Source organism: Psittacula echo, assembly GCF_963264785.1.
Source record: "Psittacula echo genome assembly, chromosome: 11".
NCBI classification, from domain to species: Eukaryota; Metazoa; Chordata; class Aves; order Psittaciformes; family Psittacidae; genus Psittacula; species Psittacula echo.
The window spans coordinates 2,299,322-2,318,487 of record NC_137746.1 but is presented as its reverse complement, the minus strand read 5'-3'; positions in this window follow the sequence as shown (position 1 = coordinate 2,318,487).

The window sequence follows — 19,166 nt, the reverse complement described above, 5'->3', positions numbered from 1 at the left end:
GTACGAAAAGGAATAGTAATAGTGGAAAGCCAGCAGCACAATAAGATCATTAAGCAACATTCAAAATAAATGAGGAAGGAGAAAACATGGGAAGCAGCACCACCTGTAAACGGTTGCTATGGCAGACACAACCTATTCAGAGAAACAGTGTAAGGAAGCATTGGTCAGAGCTCCATGGCTGTTCCCTTTGGCAGTAATATTATTCAGCCTATTCCCAAGGTCCATAACCTTTAAATTCTCCTTGTTTTTAAGCCATCTCTTGGGAATGGTGCTGTCTGGGCATCCCCGCTCAGTCCCTGTCTGGGGGCACGGCTGCACATCCTTGTTTTAGCATGAGCAACAGCAGCAGCATCCCCCTGGGGCAGCTGGCGCTGAGCAGCTCTCATGGGTGCTGGGAGCTGGTGCCTGTACCCACAGTCCATCTAAGATGTCTTGCTTTGTTCTACCAAAGGGAAGAGCTCTGGTGGCCCAGCCCTGCTCTCATGCTTGGAGGGGCTGCTCACCGATTTCCACATCCAGCGTGCTATGCTTGCAGAGAGAGACCTGTTCTTTACCTTGCCCTTTATTCAATGCAATGCTTTGTGCTCTCAGATTGAAATCTGAGCCTTGGCTGAATTTAAACTTGTTATTTTGTCTGCGTATTTAGTCTGTTGTTCTCTTATCCATGTACCATCTTTTTCCCCACCCAGCCGTGTGCAGGAGAGGGAGCTTTGTGTGAAGGTCATTTGTACAGGAGCTGTTGAGCTCGGCCAAATCCAGCCCTGCAGCATGTCCCCCACTAGCAGCTTCCAATGTCCCCATCACAGCACTGCACAAAACCTGGCACCAGATATTCCCCTGCATCCCAGGCAGTCAATCATCAGCTTATATCAGTGTACAGTGGGAAGATTAGTACATGGAGGAGGGAATTTTAAGGGTAAAATAAGAACGATCACAGTCAGCATTGCAGTTCTTTCCCAGCAAAACTCTCCACTGATGAAGGCTGAGGAAGGAAAGTGTTGGATGTGACCCTGAGCAAAGGAGGCTCTTTAAAAAGTCAAGATTTAATTGAAACCCTTGGAAGCTCTTCATTTTTGAGAAGTGGGCTACATTTTCCTGACACTGAAAACAAGAGCTGTGTAGTGGAAGCAAGAAATTTAACACTCAAAAGAAGGGCTGTAATACACAGTAATTGCAAACAGCAATTGAATTCCTTGGTAAGCAGAACAGGAAGGATGGTTTCATCTGGGAGCACCTCCTCCAGACCACCCAATTGATCAAACACTGGAGACTGAAACAACTGCAGTTTCTGGACGTTGCTACAACTCACACCAAGTGATTCAAGCATCTTCATGGCAGGACGAACCATGTCCCATCTTCTTTGAATGTGCGGCATATTATAAATCACCCATTAAGGTGATAAATGTGTGCACTTAAAACAAAATACATGCTCTGGTCCATGGGGCTATTCAGCATAACAAAGCTAAGTTAAAAGAAGTGTATTGCTCCTACTGGCATTTCTCATGGTCCAGATGAATGCACAGCAGCAATTTCCCAACCCACTGCCTTATTTCTGCTTTGCCCTGCAAGATCTCCCCCCCACTGACCTGAATAGATGCAGACAGCAAATGGCCAGGCAGGTGTTCTGCACACAGTGACGGGTGGTGGGACAGGGCTCTGAGGCACTTGGCATGCAAGGCTCGCCACCCAAGCAGGCTTCTTCCAGGCGACACTTGTCCTTCTGTCACACTGACTCCCTTCCTAACACCTTCATCTCATTACCTGGAAGGTTCTGTTTTACAGGAAAGATAATTATCTGGTTCTGTCAGCTGCTGTTTGATTTCTGGATTTCATTCCAGCCAGATTTGTTCTGATAACAATGACTTTGCTAATGCACAGTCCTCCATGCTGCCCATTTATAACACCTTTCCTATTATACCTGCTAGACGAGGTCTGACACCGCACAACAAACGTTACTGAATTAAACCTTAGCTGTAAAATAAGCAAGCCTTATTATACCCAATTTTACACTTGGGTGAACTTACATACTGGAGACATTTAAATGACTTTCCAAGGCATTAGAGAACGAGTTGGTGAAAGCAGAGAGCCTGGAAAAGTCCAGCTCTCAGTCACTCGCACCAGGCCCCACTTCAAGAAGACAAATTTATTAAGCATGTGGTTTATGTTAAGCTTATGAGCAAGGGGCATTAAGCCATTACAAAGCTCGCTTCCTTCAACATGCCAAAAACCTGCTGCAGCCAGCGATGATGGGATATTAATCCTGCCTTCCACCATCCCCATGGTCAGTAGGCTGCAGTGATTTATCACTTTGCAACAAAAGGATGTGACATTCATGGCTTCTGATACAGAAGTGGAGGAATGTATGCTGGGATGGGGGACATTTGGGGTCTCTTCAACACCAAAACTTAAAGGAAAGCCATAGTAAAGCAAGCAAAGGGATAAAAAGTGATACGGTTTTCAGAATCAAGAGAGAGTGTTTTCAAAATGCACCTGTCCCTTACAGGGATGCCAGCCATGCCAGGATTTGCTTTTCTTTAAATAGGATCAATCTCCAAAGATTAGGTAACTAATCTGGTACAGGCGTCAATGGAGTCAACTGCTCAGAGGTGACAGTCATGTCCGTGGTAGCCAGGGACCAGCTCAGCAGCGGAAACACCCAGAGAAGCTGTGGCTGCCCCATCCCTGGCAGTGTTCAAGGCCAGGTTGGACACAGGGGCTTGGAGCAAGCTGCTCCAGTGGAAGGGGCCCCTGTCCGCGGCAGGGGTTGGAGCTGGAGGAGCTTTAAGGTCCCTTCCAACCCAAACCAGGCTGGGATTCTATGAACCAAGCCTGAACCTGCAGCACAGCTAACGAGCAGAGCAGAAAGACTTAATATTCCATGTTCCCCCCCAAGACTATTCAAATCCCAGCTTTGTCATTAACATCCCTTCTGATTACCTGGTTGTCTGTAAAACAGAAGCATTTTCCTTTCCAAGTGCCCAGTTCATCCTCTTAGCTCCATTCAATCGTGCTGCCATCTCACCTTCCTCACATCACAGGTCATGGAAGTTGCAATTACTTTACAACGCTGAGTTGCCGTTATGGGCAGAACAAATCAGGAGGAGATGGTGGTGAAGAAAAGAGGGTTTTACACAATAATAACCAAGGCAAATTAATAACTTCAGAGAGAATGGCACTAAATGCATGTGTTGCAATGGAGGGACTTGGGGGTGTAATAGGAGGTTTTCAGGATTTGGGGGGCAGGCTGGTTGGAAAATCAGCTGAGGAAAATAGCCTGCAGTGGGGGACTTTAAACTGAAATCATTCCAAATGAGAGAAACTGAGTCACTGCTGTATCTGGGAGCTCCCTGACATGGGAAATGGCTCTTCACCTAACCTGGAACGTGCCATCAGACAACACGCGTGGAGCTGTGCTCTCACACCTCTTTTTAGCAAGAATTAATAACTTGAGAACTTGGGAAAACAAGGACTTTTTAAGCACTAAAAGAAGGGAGGCCGCTGTATGATGGGAGTAGGAATATCAGGCCACGCTAGAAAGGAGTTGGGACTTGGTAACAAATCCATCCTTCAAGATATCCTCTTTACACCAGACTCCAAGCCCAACCTCTTGTCTGCAAAGCACTTGAAAACGGCAGCAGAGTTCCTTCCCCATGGTTCTAGCTCACTTTTGCCGTCCTAATTGAGCTTTAGTGCTGAAAATAGATTTTTTCCAGAGGAACAAGGAAAAGGCAGGACAAATCCTGGCTGCCTTCCAGGAAGCTCTAGTCACTTCAATATCATCTTAAGATTTAGATCCTAAAGCGAATTATAAATGGACCAATTTTGCACTGCTTAATGGAGACTTGTACAAGGCAGAGTGGGGATTCCACGTTTGCTGCCAGATGGGACAAAAGCCTTGGAGGTATCGTGCGTTTCATAACTTGGGAAAAGCTCATTTGGGATTTCTTATCAGCAAATTCAAGATGCCAGATAGTCCTCTCACCCTGGTATAAACCTGAAATACATTGACTAACCCATGGGAAGGGAGAGAGGGAAAGAACTGAGGAGAATCCAGGTCACAGTGAGAACTCTGGGGGTCTGCAGAGAGGGGCTGTGGTGAACCTTATTTCATTTTTTAACCATATCCAAAGGTAGATGGGCAAAGGATGCTCATGCAAACACCAGCTTGGAGCTTGAGCTCTCCCTCCTCTTTCCATGACACGAAACATAGTTTAACATCCCCAGAATTCTGTCCCCCAACAGGACCATTTTGGCTGGATGCTGGCCCTGGCAATCCATTAAACAGGGACAGACCTTTTGTCTGAACCACTCAGCACTCACCATTCTGTCAGATGTGTGAGGCCAGCACTTCAGAACTAATCACACACAAGTTATTCAGCCAAGGACAGCTGCCCATCATGTGGGACTGGCTCCTTTCCTCCCCACTTAGGCAGCTGCTGAGGAAGGACAAGCACTAACATGCTCTCTGCTCACCAAAACGCCCCAGGGAAAACTCTCCTTGCCGAGTCCAGATGACATTGCGCCCCATGTAGGAGCTGTGACATTAAAACTTTCCCTATGCATATTGCATAGAGACAAAGGAAAGAGCTGAATTTCATCATGTGAACTTTACAAGCAGAAAAATCAAGCACGTGTCAGGCCTGCTGCAATTTCATCCGCTCTCTGGTCTCCACAGCATATGGTCTGATGGTGCTATTCTATTTGCAGTCCCTGGGAGAGCAGTTTGAAACGGAGAGAAATAGCATGGTACATTTGAGTTTATGGGGTATTAAAAGGGCTACAGTGAATGGTAGCCAAGGCACCGAAGTGAATTATTTATAGTGCAATTGCACTTTCTTCTAGACTACCCTTCAGACGGGTCAGGCCTCGGACATTCACATTAAGGTCTTGTTAAATCCAAAGAAGCCAAGGCTGTATCCAACAATGCAGATTTACATTAAATTGTGTTCAAGTACAGTTCCTTCAAAGTAGCACTCAGAGAATGACATTATTCAGTTCTCAGGTTAAGGGCAGACACAGATCTTACATAAACCTCCCCTCATATAATTTGTTCCCCCTTTTTGGGTGGCACCTGGTGTACCATGAGCTCTATGTTTTCAAACTGCTAGGACAAACTCAGACTCCCTTTCTTTTAGCAATACTGAAGACAAGAGTCTGCCAAGGCACCTCTTTGAGCTCAGGTACCAGTTAGGTCCATGCAAATCTAATTTGCACAGAAAGATGGCCCCAGTTCTGCACTGCAGAGTGCTGCAGTGATTTGCTGCATCACTTTTCTGCTGTTGCGAGGTAAACCTTGTGGTCTGCAGGAAAAGGTGTTAACCTTCCCCAGCTGACAATGAAGATTTTGGCTAAAGGAGATCTTCCTGAACCAGTGCATAATCCAGACACTGCTCAGCACCCTGTAAAGCCCCCTTTGTGGGGGGGTAGAGTTTGCTTTAGCCAGGCTGGAATTAACACCAAGACCTAACAGCCTAGCAAATTAGGCAGGGCTCTCTAAGACAAAGATACTACAGAAAAGAGATCAGAATAAACCCTTAAGCATAATCAGGCTGCAGTTCTCCAGGAAACACTGATATTAATGATTTATTTAGATTGCATGGTTGGATTCCAGAGCAGGGCTGGAAATCACCACTGCCCTCCTGTCCTTGGACTCCCAAGCATTCTGCACAAATCCCCCCTCAAGCTGATCAGTTCCCAGCTCAAAAGGTGCAAGAAGGATGTTGGTCATCCTGGATCCTGCACTATGGAAGGCTGGTATCCCCTGTTCCTAGTTCTGAGTAGCTGCCATGCTCCTCCTCTGCCTCAGCCATAAGCAAGCAGAGCAGCAACACTGTCTCAGCAGCAACCTAATGGGTACATATTTTTATGAGACTTGATAGCACTTTAATTGATTTTATTGCAATTTATGGCATTTGCATAATGATGTGAGTCAATATGAAGATAGTGAAGCAGGAGGTTATAAAAAGCATTTCAGAGTCTCTCTCTCAGGGAGCTGAGTCCAATCCCAGTATTTTAACTTTTCAGTTTTCTTATTCTTGGTAACGTGGTTGTTTTACATAACGTTCTGAAGCAAGCAGCAGCGTTCTGGCAATATGCTGAGTAGAAACAGCATCACAAATCCCATCTACATTGTTAAATCCCCTTACCAAGGACTTCTTCAATCACACCACAGCCTTTCTTAGCCAGTAATCACAGAAGAGGTACCCTTTGTGGCAGCAACAGCAGCAGTGCCACCATCCTGCTCTAGCCAAGCGTGTGCCTCTACCAGCTCTGCCCTGCAGCTTAAGCTGTGCTCTTGCTCCAGGGACACAGGCCAATTCACCATCCAAAGCACAAGACACACAGATGATTAATGGGATAATATTATGACTTGAATGCAACTAAAGAAGATTTTGTTATCTGTGAGCAATTCTGTAGATTAGACTGTATGGAAAAGCTTATATATTGAGTCAACTCAATGGGGTTTCATTTGAATGGAAGACTTGTAGGTAAGTAAGTATAAGATTATCATCATTATTAGGATTTTTTCTTCCATCACTGATGGCACAGCAGTTGTGATATATAACTGCATTAAAGCAGTACTCAGTAAACAAAGCTTGGCCACCATCATGCCAAATGACTGCTACAAATGGGAGCGTTGCCCACAGACACCTCATCTGACAGGACTTTTTACCTTGGCAAAAGCCCTCTGAAGGAGCCATTTCCATTGCACATTACAATCCACTGCCTTCATCCCTTCACTATCAGCAGGACTAAACCAGGAGATTTTTCTTGTTCTCCTAACAAATGAACTCCAACAAATATGAATTGTTGGTATGAGATTCTAATTATAACAAAAAAGAGCTATAATTAATGTTTGTTAACAAACTTGTGGGAGTAATCAGACTACCTTTCAGCAGAAAACTTCACATCGGGATCATAAATATTATTATTAGTAGTATGAAATATTTCCCTTCCTAGAGCGTCCTGTCTCTCTATGTAATAAACTCACACAACGCTTCCAAGGCCACATTACAGCCCAGGGCCTGCTGTTTTAATCTCAGCAACTAAAGAAATTGAAGTAACAAAACATGAAGAAGACATAGGAATTAATCTAGTCTCAGTTCAAGTAATTGTTTACTCAAACGCATAAATACAGGTTTGGTGCTAATAGCAAACTGGTAGCAGCTAGAATATGGCATACTTTGAAAGCAAAAGAAGCAAAAATCAATTCTTTTACAGTGGAGTCAATTTTAGTTCCTCTGTAGCTGGAATGACACCCAGGAAAATAATGCATGTGATCAGTAACTTATGGTTTGCTCTAATAGCACAAGATCAGGTTATCACACTGCTGGGTGCTGCAATGGCATTGGCTGGGCAGGAAGAAGCTGTTAGGAAGCACAAAGCAAGTCTCATGATATCCAGGGGTGAGAAGTAGGGAGCAATGGGAGAACATCCCCCTGTTCTGGAAGCAGGAATAGGGACCAGCAGCCCAGCAGTGATCAAAGGCTCTGGCCATTCCCTGGGAGCCCCATCCAAAGCCCAAGCAGGGGCTCTGTGGGGCTGGGTGTCAGGGACACATCTCACCCCACCATGCAGTTAATTGAGGCAGAGCCACACAAAATGCAACACGTGTTCCAGCCAGCTCACCCATCTCTGTTCTTGCCTCTACGTATGATCAAATATTGGCCTGAAGAAAGTTGCCATCATAATTAATTGTGGAATTTGAGCAAAGCCCAGGACTAATACTGGTCAATTCTTGGATTTTCTTTCAACTGAGAGTCCAAAACCCATTTTAATTTAATAATCCTCACAGCAGCCATGTGATCCAAATGTGTTTCATTACGTTACTTTTGCAGATGAAAAGTGCAGGGACAATAAAATAAAGCCACAATCCCACATAAGCCTGACTTCGAGTTAGCAGGTAGGTAACTGGGGTAGAAAGCACAAACCCTGGCCAAAAAGGGAGGAAAAATCTATTCCACAGCTCTGAGACAGGAGCATTTCTCCTTCCTGCCCCTTTAGAGGGGCTGAGAGGCGCAAGTCATTACATGCTACGATTGGGTGTGCATGTACTCTGCAAGATAAAATTACATCTACAGATGGTCTAGACAAAAAAACACGGCTAATTTTAGCTTAGACAGAACCTCGTGTATGTATCCGGGGGAATAAAATTAGGTGCACTTCATGTTCTTTCCAAATTATCAAGAAGAGCTTACTCCATAAATAAATATCAGCCAAAACCTGATCCCATGCTCCACACAATGCAGTTCAGTATTTAGGTTTTTTCCATCACAAGTAGTAAGAAAAGCATATTTCTTTTTGTACATCTACACAGACACATTAAAAGCAGGGTATTTTTTCCTCTCTCTTGTAAAATCCCATTATCCCACAGTAACGTGTCCCTAGTACCCTTTATAGATTATTTTTCCGCTTTTCCAGTTCTGTTAAATAATTAGTGGTAATTGCCCTAAGCAAACGATTACCAAGCAATCCAATACTGTCAGCAAGCAATTGTGCTTTTGAGATGCCCTTGTCTTCTCATGTCTTTCATTAGCAGAGCCCAGAAGAGGACAGCCAACATGAACATCTATTGTACTGCTCTTGAGATTCAAGGAGGCAACTGGCAGGAGGATTAGCATCAAACCTGCACACTTTGGCATTGGTACAACTGGAGAAAATGGGGTCAGGAGGGTTGGGGTGAAGGACTGGGCTGCCCAGCTCTGCTGTGCTCTGTGCTGGGGCCAAGCAAGAGGCAGAGGCATCACCGTTGGATGTCCCCCATTCCCAAACTCACTCTTAGTGAGGTTGGGCAAGCAACGAAGTACATGGCAAGAGCTATCAGGTTGGTAGGTAACAGGATAGGAAAGAACTTGGGAAGCAGGTCTAGACTGGACATCTGCAAGAGAGCATCTCCAGAGGGACAAGGAGGAGGAGAGTGGGAAGAGGCTGTATCTGCAGAGAGATGCTTCACATCCCTAGCATGAGCAACAGCTGAATTTTACCAACCAACCAGCAAAGCTTCCAGCCTACATATTTGCCTCTCAAACTATCAGATTCCCAGTTACCAACTGAACAAGCAGTGCTGTGTCTTTCCATGGCATACCCACCACTTGTTAGTCTGAAATTCATTTAGGTTAACATTTTATAGTGCTTGCCTTCTTTTTGTGAGAGTCCAAATGTGCTGTGCTTAGCCCAAACACACTGAAACACCAAAACACAGTGCATAAAAGGAAGAACAGAGGTTTCTTGCGTGCATGGCATTGTCGATTTGCATGTAGTGCATTGGGTCCCAATCACACAGCCAGGACTGACTGCGTTGGTAGCTTTAAGGAACCCAAGCATCCAGTGTCAAACATCTCAGCTTTTCAAGCCTGCTTCTTGGAGTAACAAAAGAAAAATATCATTAAAGGCTGTCAAATCTTGATGCCATTGCATAAAATGTAAGATATTTAGGCTAACTCTTCTCTGGGATTAATTATGTTTATTATGGCCAGTGATCTTCAGGTTGAGTCTCAGCAGTCAGTGAGTGTGAATGGTAGGTACAGCCCATTACACTCCAGAGAAAAGGCAATTTGCAGCTTTTACACAGTGGTATGCAGGATAATGATACTGTTTACACTGTTCAGTACCTTTCATACAAAGAATTTAAAGTTCTTTGCAAACAGTAACTCTTACAAGTCCTTGTGTGGGACATTTTACCTTCCCTTCATGGATAAATGGGGAAAAAGGCTGTGTTTGCCTTTGGACAAGGTTGCAAAAAGTGATGATGTCTCAGTTGTGATGCCAAATCGTGGCTCTGGCTCCCAATATGACATTTAAAACAATATTTACCCTTCATTTATCACTATCATTGTATTACTTAAATCCTCCACACTATCATTTCTTTCCTGATCCCTTTTTTTCCAGGTGTACAAATTCTCCATTCCATACTACACCTTTTAACAGTTTCCTAAACCATATTAGCACTATTAGTACTTCCACAGCCTGGATTTTCAGCGCTGCCTTGTGCTCCTCTAATTTATCTTTTGACCCTTCAGTTCTTCAGAGATTAAAATCAAACCCTTCTGAATCTACGGAATAAATTACCATCTTTATAATAAAGATATGACTAATATAATTCCAGTCAATTCAGAACATTCTGAAGTATTGCTCATGGCACCGCTGCTGGATAAAAATAAATGTTCAGACAATTTCATACTTCAGCCCAGTGATATCTCTGTGATGCATCATCCTGGATCCACATAATTACGAAGTAAAACTAAAGTGTATTTTAAAAGACCTTCTCATTTCTCATATATGTAAAAGTCTCATCGCTCATGCATGCGCGAGCTCTGTAATTGCAGAAGCAGCATTGTAGCGTTGCTGTTTTGACAGCATATTTTGAGCAATTTTTCATTCTCAGGGAGTTTATTTTTTCTTTTTCTCTCTTTTTAATTTTTTTTTTAACTAAGACAAACCCAATGCCCCGTTTTGCATCGCTTCCAGCAACATCCCCACCACTCAGTAACAATTTCAGGGAAGAGCTTCCCCAGCATCGCTGTGGCACTCATCAAAGTGGAGGCACCCAGATGAGAACAACCCAGAGGAAGGACAACCAGCGCTGCAGCTCAGAGCTCTGATCCCATCTCAAAGGCAAAGCAATTGCAGCACAGACCAGGATAAGAAATAAAGACAGAAATAAGGAGGTGGCCAGGCTCTTGCACCCCAACGCCATGGCTCTCCCTCCCGGCACTTTTGTCTTCCCTCCTGCATGCAAGCATGCCCATCCACCATATCTGTCCATACCTTCTCTTGCTGAAAGGTGTCTGACACACACCTGCCTGCTCTGCTTTTGCTGACACGTCGTGCAGAACCCCAAAAGCAGGGGTATGGAGCAGAAGCAGCCTCCTCCCTAGTGAAAATCAGGCACAAATCACTGTTCCTAAAGAGGGTGCTGAGGCGCTGGCACAGGGTGCCCAGAGAAGCTGTGGCTGCCCCATCCCTGGCAGTGTTCAAGGCCAGGTTGGACACAAGGGCTTGGAGCAACCTGCTCTGGTGGAAGATGTCCTTGCCCATGGCAGGGGTTGGAACTGGAGGAGCTTTAAGGTCCCTTCTAACACGTCTGGGATTCTATGCTGGACCAAGGCTATAGCACCCAAAAGCCCACCTCCCCTCGAGCATCCTTTTTACCCAGGACTGAGGGGTAGCAGGATTTGACCTCATCAGAGTCACTCCGATATAGGTTATCTTTCTGCCCAAGCCGCCCATCTAGATATGTGTTACCAACAATGCAGCACATAAGGCACAGAAAGTGGGCAGGCAATATTTCATGATGATAAGTATTTTACAGCTATATGTCCAATCTCTCTTCTGGATTTCAGTGAAATCTTATCAAAATAAATAAGTCATTTATATGCAGGATCGTGGAAACACTCTCCACTCTGTCTTCCTGAGAAAGTGGCAGGCTCCAATTGCCTCTGTTACCTGGCTAAACAGATTGCTAATATAACCAAGGTATGTGATAATACTCCTAAAGCATCGTTTTACAAAAGGGCAGAATTATTTGACCCAAACAATTCCCAACATGCTTAATGTGTTACTGTTGATAGAAATCTCTCCTGCCTCTCACTCCAGCGTAAATGACAAAACAACTACAACAAAAGCCCTTCCAAATAAGTTAAGAAATATATATGTGCAAATCTCCAGAAATTACTTTCTCCCTGACATGAGCAATTCTGACCTCATCATAGCTCTGAGAAATTCCTGTTCTCATTTGAGAAACTGCTCGGATCTAGAAACTTCTGCTTTATCTGCAGTTTGATGTGCCAGACCAACCCACAGCTCACAAAGCACTAAAAGGGAGATTCGCAGCAGTATTTAGGTACCTAAAAATGAAGATGGGCACCTCGTGAGATTCCAAATGGATGGATGGGAAGAAGGCTTTTTTGTCAGCCTCTGAAGAATTAATTTGGGCTCTGTAAGAGCCAGGAGCACAACTGGCATCTCCATCAGATTCCAGCACAGATAGTCCAAACCCATTCATGGCTGTGCTCCTGGGTGTTTGGCACAGTCCGTACGTTGGAGCTGGTCTTTCAGCTATGTGACTTGGGGACAAAGTGGAAAAACATGAGCGTGGAACATAACCAGTAGAGTCCTTGAGCTTCTGTAGGAGATGCCCTCAAAGGCTACTACCCATTGCAAAATAGAAACCCTTAAAGATGCATGCTGCATGCATGGGTCATCAGATGCAGTGGGTACTTTAATGGGTTCTGTGGGCTGAGAGCATGTTTATCTCTTGACTGAAGACTGGGACTCACTCATTTCACTTTGTCTGCAGACACACAGATGGCTTTTAACAAGTCAGAGACAGTTTCTAAGGTCCCTTCCAACCCAAACCAGTCTGTGGTTCCATGAACTCTGAGGAAAGGCTGTCCAGGTCTTTGCAGGGATTATGTACTTGTATGGTAACCGTAACAATACTCACTACTGATGCATGGTCCCATTGGGTTGTAGTCTGTGCTGCAACACCCTTAAACCCTCACCTGCCTTCAGCACATGGGTGGGGGACTGGCAATCAAAATCAGCTGAAAATAAAGAAATACCTCATGGAATATAAATGCAGCTTAGGAGAAGGTGAGGTTGTGCAACAAAACCAGGGGTCAGGGGCAGAACATGGGCTTGGGTCAGCCTGTGCTACCCCAGCCAGGGGGGCACATTCCCTGTTAGCTCAGGGCACCCACTTTGCACTTATGCTGCAGCACAGACTTGTCCTCAGAGAAGTGGGGGTTTTCCCCTTAATCTAATTCAGATTTCACACGTGGGGATGCCAGTTCTGAGCCCAGACACTGAGAACAGATTAAGCAGCATCTCATCTATTTCCCACCAGGTTCGTTCCCTGCTGTTCCTGCCCACAAACAGCCTTGTGATCTCTGATTTGCTCTTAGGAAACATCCACATCCTCAACCCCAACCCCGTCTCCCTTTTCTAACTGTTGACAACCAGTCTGTGCCTAAGTCCAGGGCTTGTGCCAAATGGCTCCAAGTTTGTATCACAATCAGCTGGCCCAGGGAGATCTTTCTTTCTGTTTTATCTCCCTCGCAATGTGCCACAGTCTAGAGACAGCAGGAGCCCTGCATCCCAATCAGGGGTCTGGCACTCCACAGCGATGTGAGGGGAATCCTGAGCATGGAAGCTATAGAAATGCTAAGTGTGATTAACCTTCCCCTTCCCTGCCCAGCAGCCTCCACCGAGGCAGATTTGTACATGCTTAATTTTCATTAATAGAATCAATATGTGTGCACTTGCACAGGCACCACTGCAAATTGGCTTTCAAAACAACCAAGAAAAGTCTTTATGTGAGTCTCTTCCCCACAAATAGACTCTTGGAAAACATTTTCACTGGCTGTGTTTGCCTGAAGTTATTAAACCACTCGAGGTCTTTGGCTCGTGTGTTCAAACTTGGGTGCTAAACACAGACAGTTCAATTCCAGATTTATGGTTAAATAAATAACCTCAGCTTTAAAAAGCTAAGATCAAGAGATCGCAGGGGACATGAAAGGGCAGCATTTAAGTGGGAAAACAGTTTCTCTTTGCTTTTATGTTTTGTCATCATTGTAAGCGTTCTGCAGGAAGCGTTTTTGTCCTTGGCATAATGATATTTAATAAACCATAATGGCACTCATTTGCCGAGTTCCTAACGAGGCTGGTCTGAAAAGCTCCATTCCTTTATTCCTGCATGTTCTTAATGAAATAAACTTTGTTCTCATCCTGTCATCTTTGTTGGGGTCTTTCATCAGCAGTTCTTGAGCTTTTCAACCCATTTCATAAGCCGCAATACAGACATTGCCATATCAAGAAAATGCTGCTTTATCACCTCCAGTTAAGCAATGGGGCTGAGCTCACCAGGGATGAGGAGTGTCTTTAGAGCACTCAATCTGGTGTCTCTGCTCCCTTTAGCTTTAAATGTTCATTTCTTGGGTTGCCCCAGGCAGTTATAGAGACTTTACAACAGACAGAAATACTGCTGTATTGTTGTGTTGTACTGTTGTGTATCCCACACAACCACAGCATCCCAGTCCTCCACCAATGCATAAATAACTAAAGCTGCAGAGGTTTGGATGCTCAGCACTGAGCTTGGTCTGAGCTATTAAGCCACATGGGAGCAGAATGATGGGATGAACAGTGATGGGGAACTGTGAAGCCTTTATAAAACCATTGCTGGTCTCCAAAGGACAGGGCAACCGTCTGGCAGCAGGACAGGGCTTCTAGGTAGGGTTAGAGCTGGCAATAAGTAGCCGTAAAATGCAGTATTCCAGTTAATGGCAGTGTGGGGGATAGAATAAATACATCAATATATGCAAAAAGCACTGTACATCTCATTTTTAAAATGACCTTCAAGAGGAAGCTCATTTCTGGGGATTCACCCCACACAAACACTCAAGGGGGGTCCTGCTCTGGACAGGCACTGCACCTTGGCTGTTTCCATGGGAAGGAAAAAGGCAGACAAAGTGTAGTATCAAAGACAACCATAACCCACTGTGATCGAGTGTTTAAATCATACCCTGACCCTAAATAATTCATCAGGCTCAAAGATGCACAACCAGAGACAAGGTGCCATGGGACTGGTACCCAGCTTCAGGGAAGATATTTGCCCTTTCCAGAAAGGAAGAAACATTTTACAGCAACCAGAGGGTCAGGAGCCTTCTCCCTGCAGCAAACCCTGAGATCTGTCTTGGCTTATATATGAATTTCTCTATGTTAAAGGCTCACAGGGCTGCACGGGGATGCTCGCACCCGGGAGCACCCTAAATACACCCTGTGCTTTGCTTTCCTCTTTGCAAGGATGGCAGCACCCATGTCTGATCCCATCCTCACGGCGCGCAGCTTCTCTTCTTTAGTATTAGCAAGGGGTTAAACATTCCAGGGCTTTTCTTTGTAAACTATATAAAAGCCAGCTGAAGTGCCATTCATATTGAGAAGCTGCCTCTCTCCATCAAGGCTTCTTGGACTAAACACAACAATATAACCAACATTGGCCATTAATAATTGAGAAAAACTCCTTCCCTGCGTGCTCTTTTTCATCAGAATGATGTGTTATTAGTTTACAGATATATATTTTTTAGCTGAAGGCTTTTTTGGCAGCAATTTGGCCTTCACAATAATGGACTTTACTGTATGTAAAGCCTTGGAAAAATTACGTTTTTGAGAGAGAGGCTCAATAGTGAATGAGTCTGGTAGGAAAGGGAATTTGCTTTACAGTGAAATAGAATCATAGTGCCATCTTTTGGGCTACCCGGCTCTGCCAGCCTCCTGGCTGGGTGTTGAGATGTCCAAAACCCACCTCCCACCTCAGCAGCTGGATTTGGGTCTGGCTGTTGCTGTCTCAAAGTCTTAATTTTTCCTAAAACCCCAAGAATTCCAGGATTCAGCACATCTGCAAAGGAAAGAACTTTTATCCTCGAGGGCAGGGCTCTGCTTTTCATCCTCCCTGCCGTGCCCAGCTGCATCCATACTTATACCTTATAAATAAACTTGTCTGTGTCCCTGAAAAGCACTGCAATGATGGGATATCCAGCTTTTTCCCTGGAATCTCACAGAGATTCCAGCTGTAAAGCAACAGGGGCAAATACCATCGGCTCCTGAGCAGCCTGGAAAGGCTAACCACTGATTTACAAGTGTTTTCAGCCAAACTCACTTGCAATTTAATACAGCCCAACTTTTTTTCCTCTCCCTCTCTCCCTATATCCTATATGCCTCCATTAATCCATCCGAGTGCTCTGTAATCTTTTTGGTACTAGCGGCAACTGAATATTCAGCCAGCAGAAGAGCATTTAGCATTCATCCCTGAGTCAGTCCCCGCTCCTTGCTCCTTCCACACCAAGAAACTGGCTTTGGGGGATGGAAAACTGCTGATCTTCAGGCAAATTGCCCGGATGAAAATCAGGGGAGAGAATCTGAGCCTCAGCTCGACTTTCAGTCGCTGACTGATTAAGGGTAGTGGTAGCTCAATAATAACTGCATTAAAAGGTTATACTGCTGAAGTGCAACACACTCTATGGAGACATCCTGCATTCACCTCCTAAGGAGTGTACCTTTTGATCAATATTTTTGTCTATACTCGCCTTTTCCTTTCTAGCCTCACAAATGAGGCTCTTCAAGCACCTTCCTTTCTATTCCACAATCCTGACTTATTGGAACAATTTGGTAAATGTTTATTGCACTGAGAAAAGGACACATTTTGGAGCTCTTTCTCCGCACCAGTGAACATTGCTCCACAGCACTGCATTTTGCAGTGTTATTTCTGTTTCCTAGGGTCATAGGGAAAACTAAAGATCAGGAGTGATCTGACACAGAAAAGAATCGTAGGTGAGCCAGCATCCAGCCATGGCCTGCAATTAAGATCCTGAGTTATTGACTTTACATCGACATCAGGAAGTCTATTAAATGCTGCTGTGGGCAATATGTATCTGACATTGTACAGGTGCGCAACACACTGGCAAAGCATCCAAATGAATGACAAAACCCAACAGAGCTGCAGAAATACCCTCCAGCTACAAGAACGGGACACAGCTACATCCTGATTAGTCAGCAAAGGCTGCTAACAGCGGTGATGGAGAGGCATCACCAAGAAAAATCTCTGTTCAAAGGCAGATGACATCTATTGAAAAGCCCCAAGAACTTAAACAGATAAATATGTATTGGATTATATAGATATACATATAGATAGAGCTTAAAGACAGAAGAATTGAAGGACAAAAGTCAACACGCATTTGATAGAGGCATTTCAAATGCTAAGCTCATAGAAAAATGCATCTCCCATGGGGAAAAAAGACACTTTCCTTCACAATTTAGCGATGCAAACCTCCCTCCTTTTTATGCAGCTTTTGTTATGTTGTTTCTTCAGGCATCAGGGTTAGTTTGGCTTCTTGGTGGGCTGTTTTCCTTTTCCTTTTACACAGATAAGCTCATTGGCGGAGTCTCCTCTGACCTTGGAGACATCAGGACTAGCTTAGCAATCATCTCGGGTTTGAGTCAAGCTTTAAAGGTGAGCAGCAGTGTTTGCACAGACATCACGGGGATATAGAGCAGCTTCGGAAATGTTTTCCCTATAAAGACTAATGATATTGTGCTGGGTTTATTACTGCTACAACACTAAACCCTATCACAACTGACACCAGACTTCCCCATCTGTAATGACTGTCATCTGCCAGTTCTACCCAATGCCTGATTTTCTCGCTTAACCTTCAATTCCCAGCTTTAGGAAAAGCAATTTGCTTCCCAAAGGCAACAATGTGGGGCTTCAAACCCAGCCCTAACTCCTAACAGAAATCAGAAAGACTAAAAAGCAAATGGAAAGAGGGGAAACCCAACTGCATTTCAGGCATTGCCCTGGTTGTTTTCTGGCTAGAACATGCCTGAGGTTCGTGGGGTTTAAACACCTTTCCGAAGAGAGCAGCTACACTGGATTAAATGCATGATCTGGAGTCAAATCATAAACAACTCCCCTGTAAGCCCTACATGAACTTTGTGCCACAGCATCTTTTTGCTCCCTTTTTGCTCCACTCGCCGTGTGTTTGAACCTCATGATGTAAGAGGAGGGTCTTCTGGGGACGAAAAAAACCCAGACAGAGATCAGATATTGTTCTGATGTGTGGCAAATATCATCAGCCTAAATGGAAAAGGAGCTTACTGCAGATCCTGTCCATAAGGCAAGCAAATTCCCCGCAGCTCACAGAAGATATTACAATGTAAAAGGATTGCGTTCTCTGTCTAGGGCTTATTTCTCTAGGAATAGAAAAGCAACTCCAAATAGCTACTGAGGTCCTCCCTCACTTTCAAATCTCACATTTACAGCTCTCATCCATATGACCACTGCCAACCAGCAGCAGGGAATGAACAGCAATGTCAGTTTAGCCCAGCACCAGTTCACTGCAGGTCTCTGCCCCTTCGGTCCAGGCAGCCTTTTTGCAGGCAGTAGCTGATGCTGCCCACAAAGCTCACTGCAGCATTCGGGCTCTTGTGCTGTTCCCTGGTTGTCCTTAAGAAATTCCTGCTTTCAAATGGTATTTTAAGAGCAGGGTAACACATGTAAGTGGATTTAGGGACCTCAGTTCCCATCTTCAGACATGACTTAGATTTTGGTGGGATTTCTGCATCCCTGTTGCCATTTATCTCCATCCTAAGGCACTTCAGCCCTTCTGAAGTTAGTCTGAAAGACTGAAACAGGCAGGTACCAAGACCAAGCACATTCTGGAAATCCATGTCCCAAAAGACCGGGCATTCTTTTACCTTGGGATCCAGCACTGACTCCAAGGAGAGACTCAAATGTTGCGCGGGGAAATTCCTCTGACACCAGAGCCTTAACAATCAGCCTCATGCCTCCCATGAGACTGGCCAGTTTTGACACCAAAGCCATGTCAGTTTAGTGTTATTGCTCCCAATCCCCAAATCCCCATCTAGCCATAGCACAGCACGAGCAATGGGAAAGGCTTTCTCCTTTTGCTGTGCTGTTTATTGTCTTATCACCCTCCCTGGCTAATGTCTGAAACTGAGACAATGAAATCAAGCATCTTGGCATATCTGCCCCTTACTCAGTGCTGCTTAACCCAGAATATACCTGGAGCAAAGCTACCCACAGAGCATTCAGGACGGGCTGCTTTTCTTCAAGAAGAGGCAAAGAGATGCCCCAAAATAATAGAAAACACAGGGTGAAGATTAGAATCCTCCTGATTTTGTTAGAACTGGCTTTGCATCCTCTCTCCTGCAGTTTGGACTATGGATGGGCATGGTGACCAGGTATGGCACTGCAGGTCCCATCAGTCCATTCCGCAGCAGTTGGTAATTCCAAGAGTTTGACGCTTCCTCTTCACCTGTCAAAGAGGCCACGTCCACCTATGGCCTTGCTCTCCCGCAGCACTTGATATTCACACTTGCAGCACTGACACAGTGATGGAGCCCAGCAATTGAGCCTCCGGTGTTTATTCGATCCCTTGCAATAAGCAGAAGAACTATGTTGGCCTTAATGCTGTTTCCAGCTGCCTGTCACTGAGTTATTGATCTGAAGAATTCGAGCTGACTGGGCATCATCTGCTCATTGAAAAATTCCCGTGTGCTATTGATGCTCTTTGCATGGCATCCTGCTGCCGGTGGGAATGGAGCCACCTACCCAGCGCCCTGCTCCCTTACAACACAGAGCCAACCCCAAA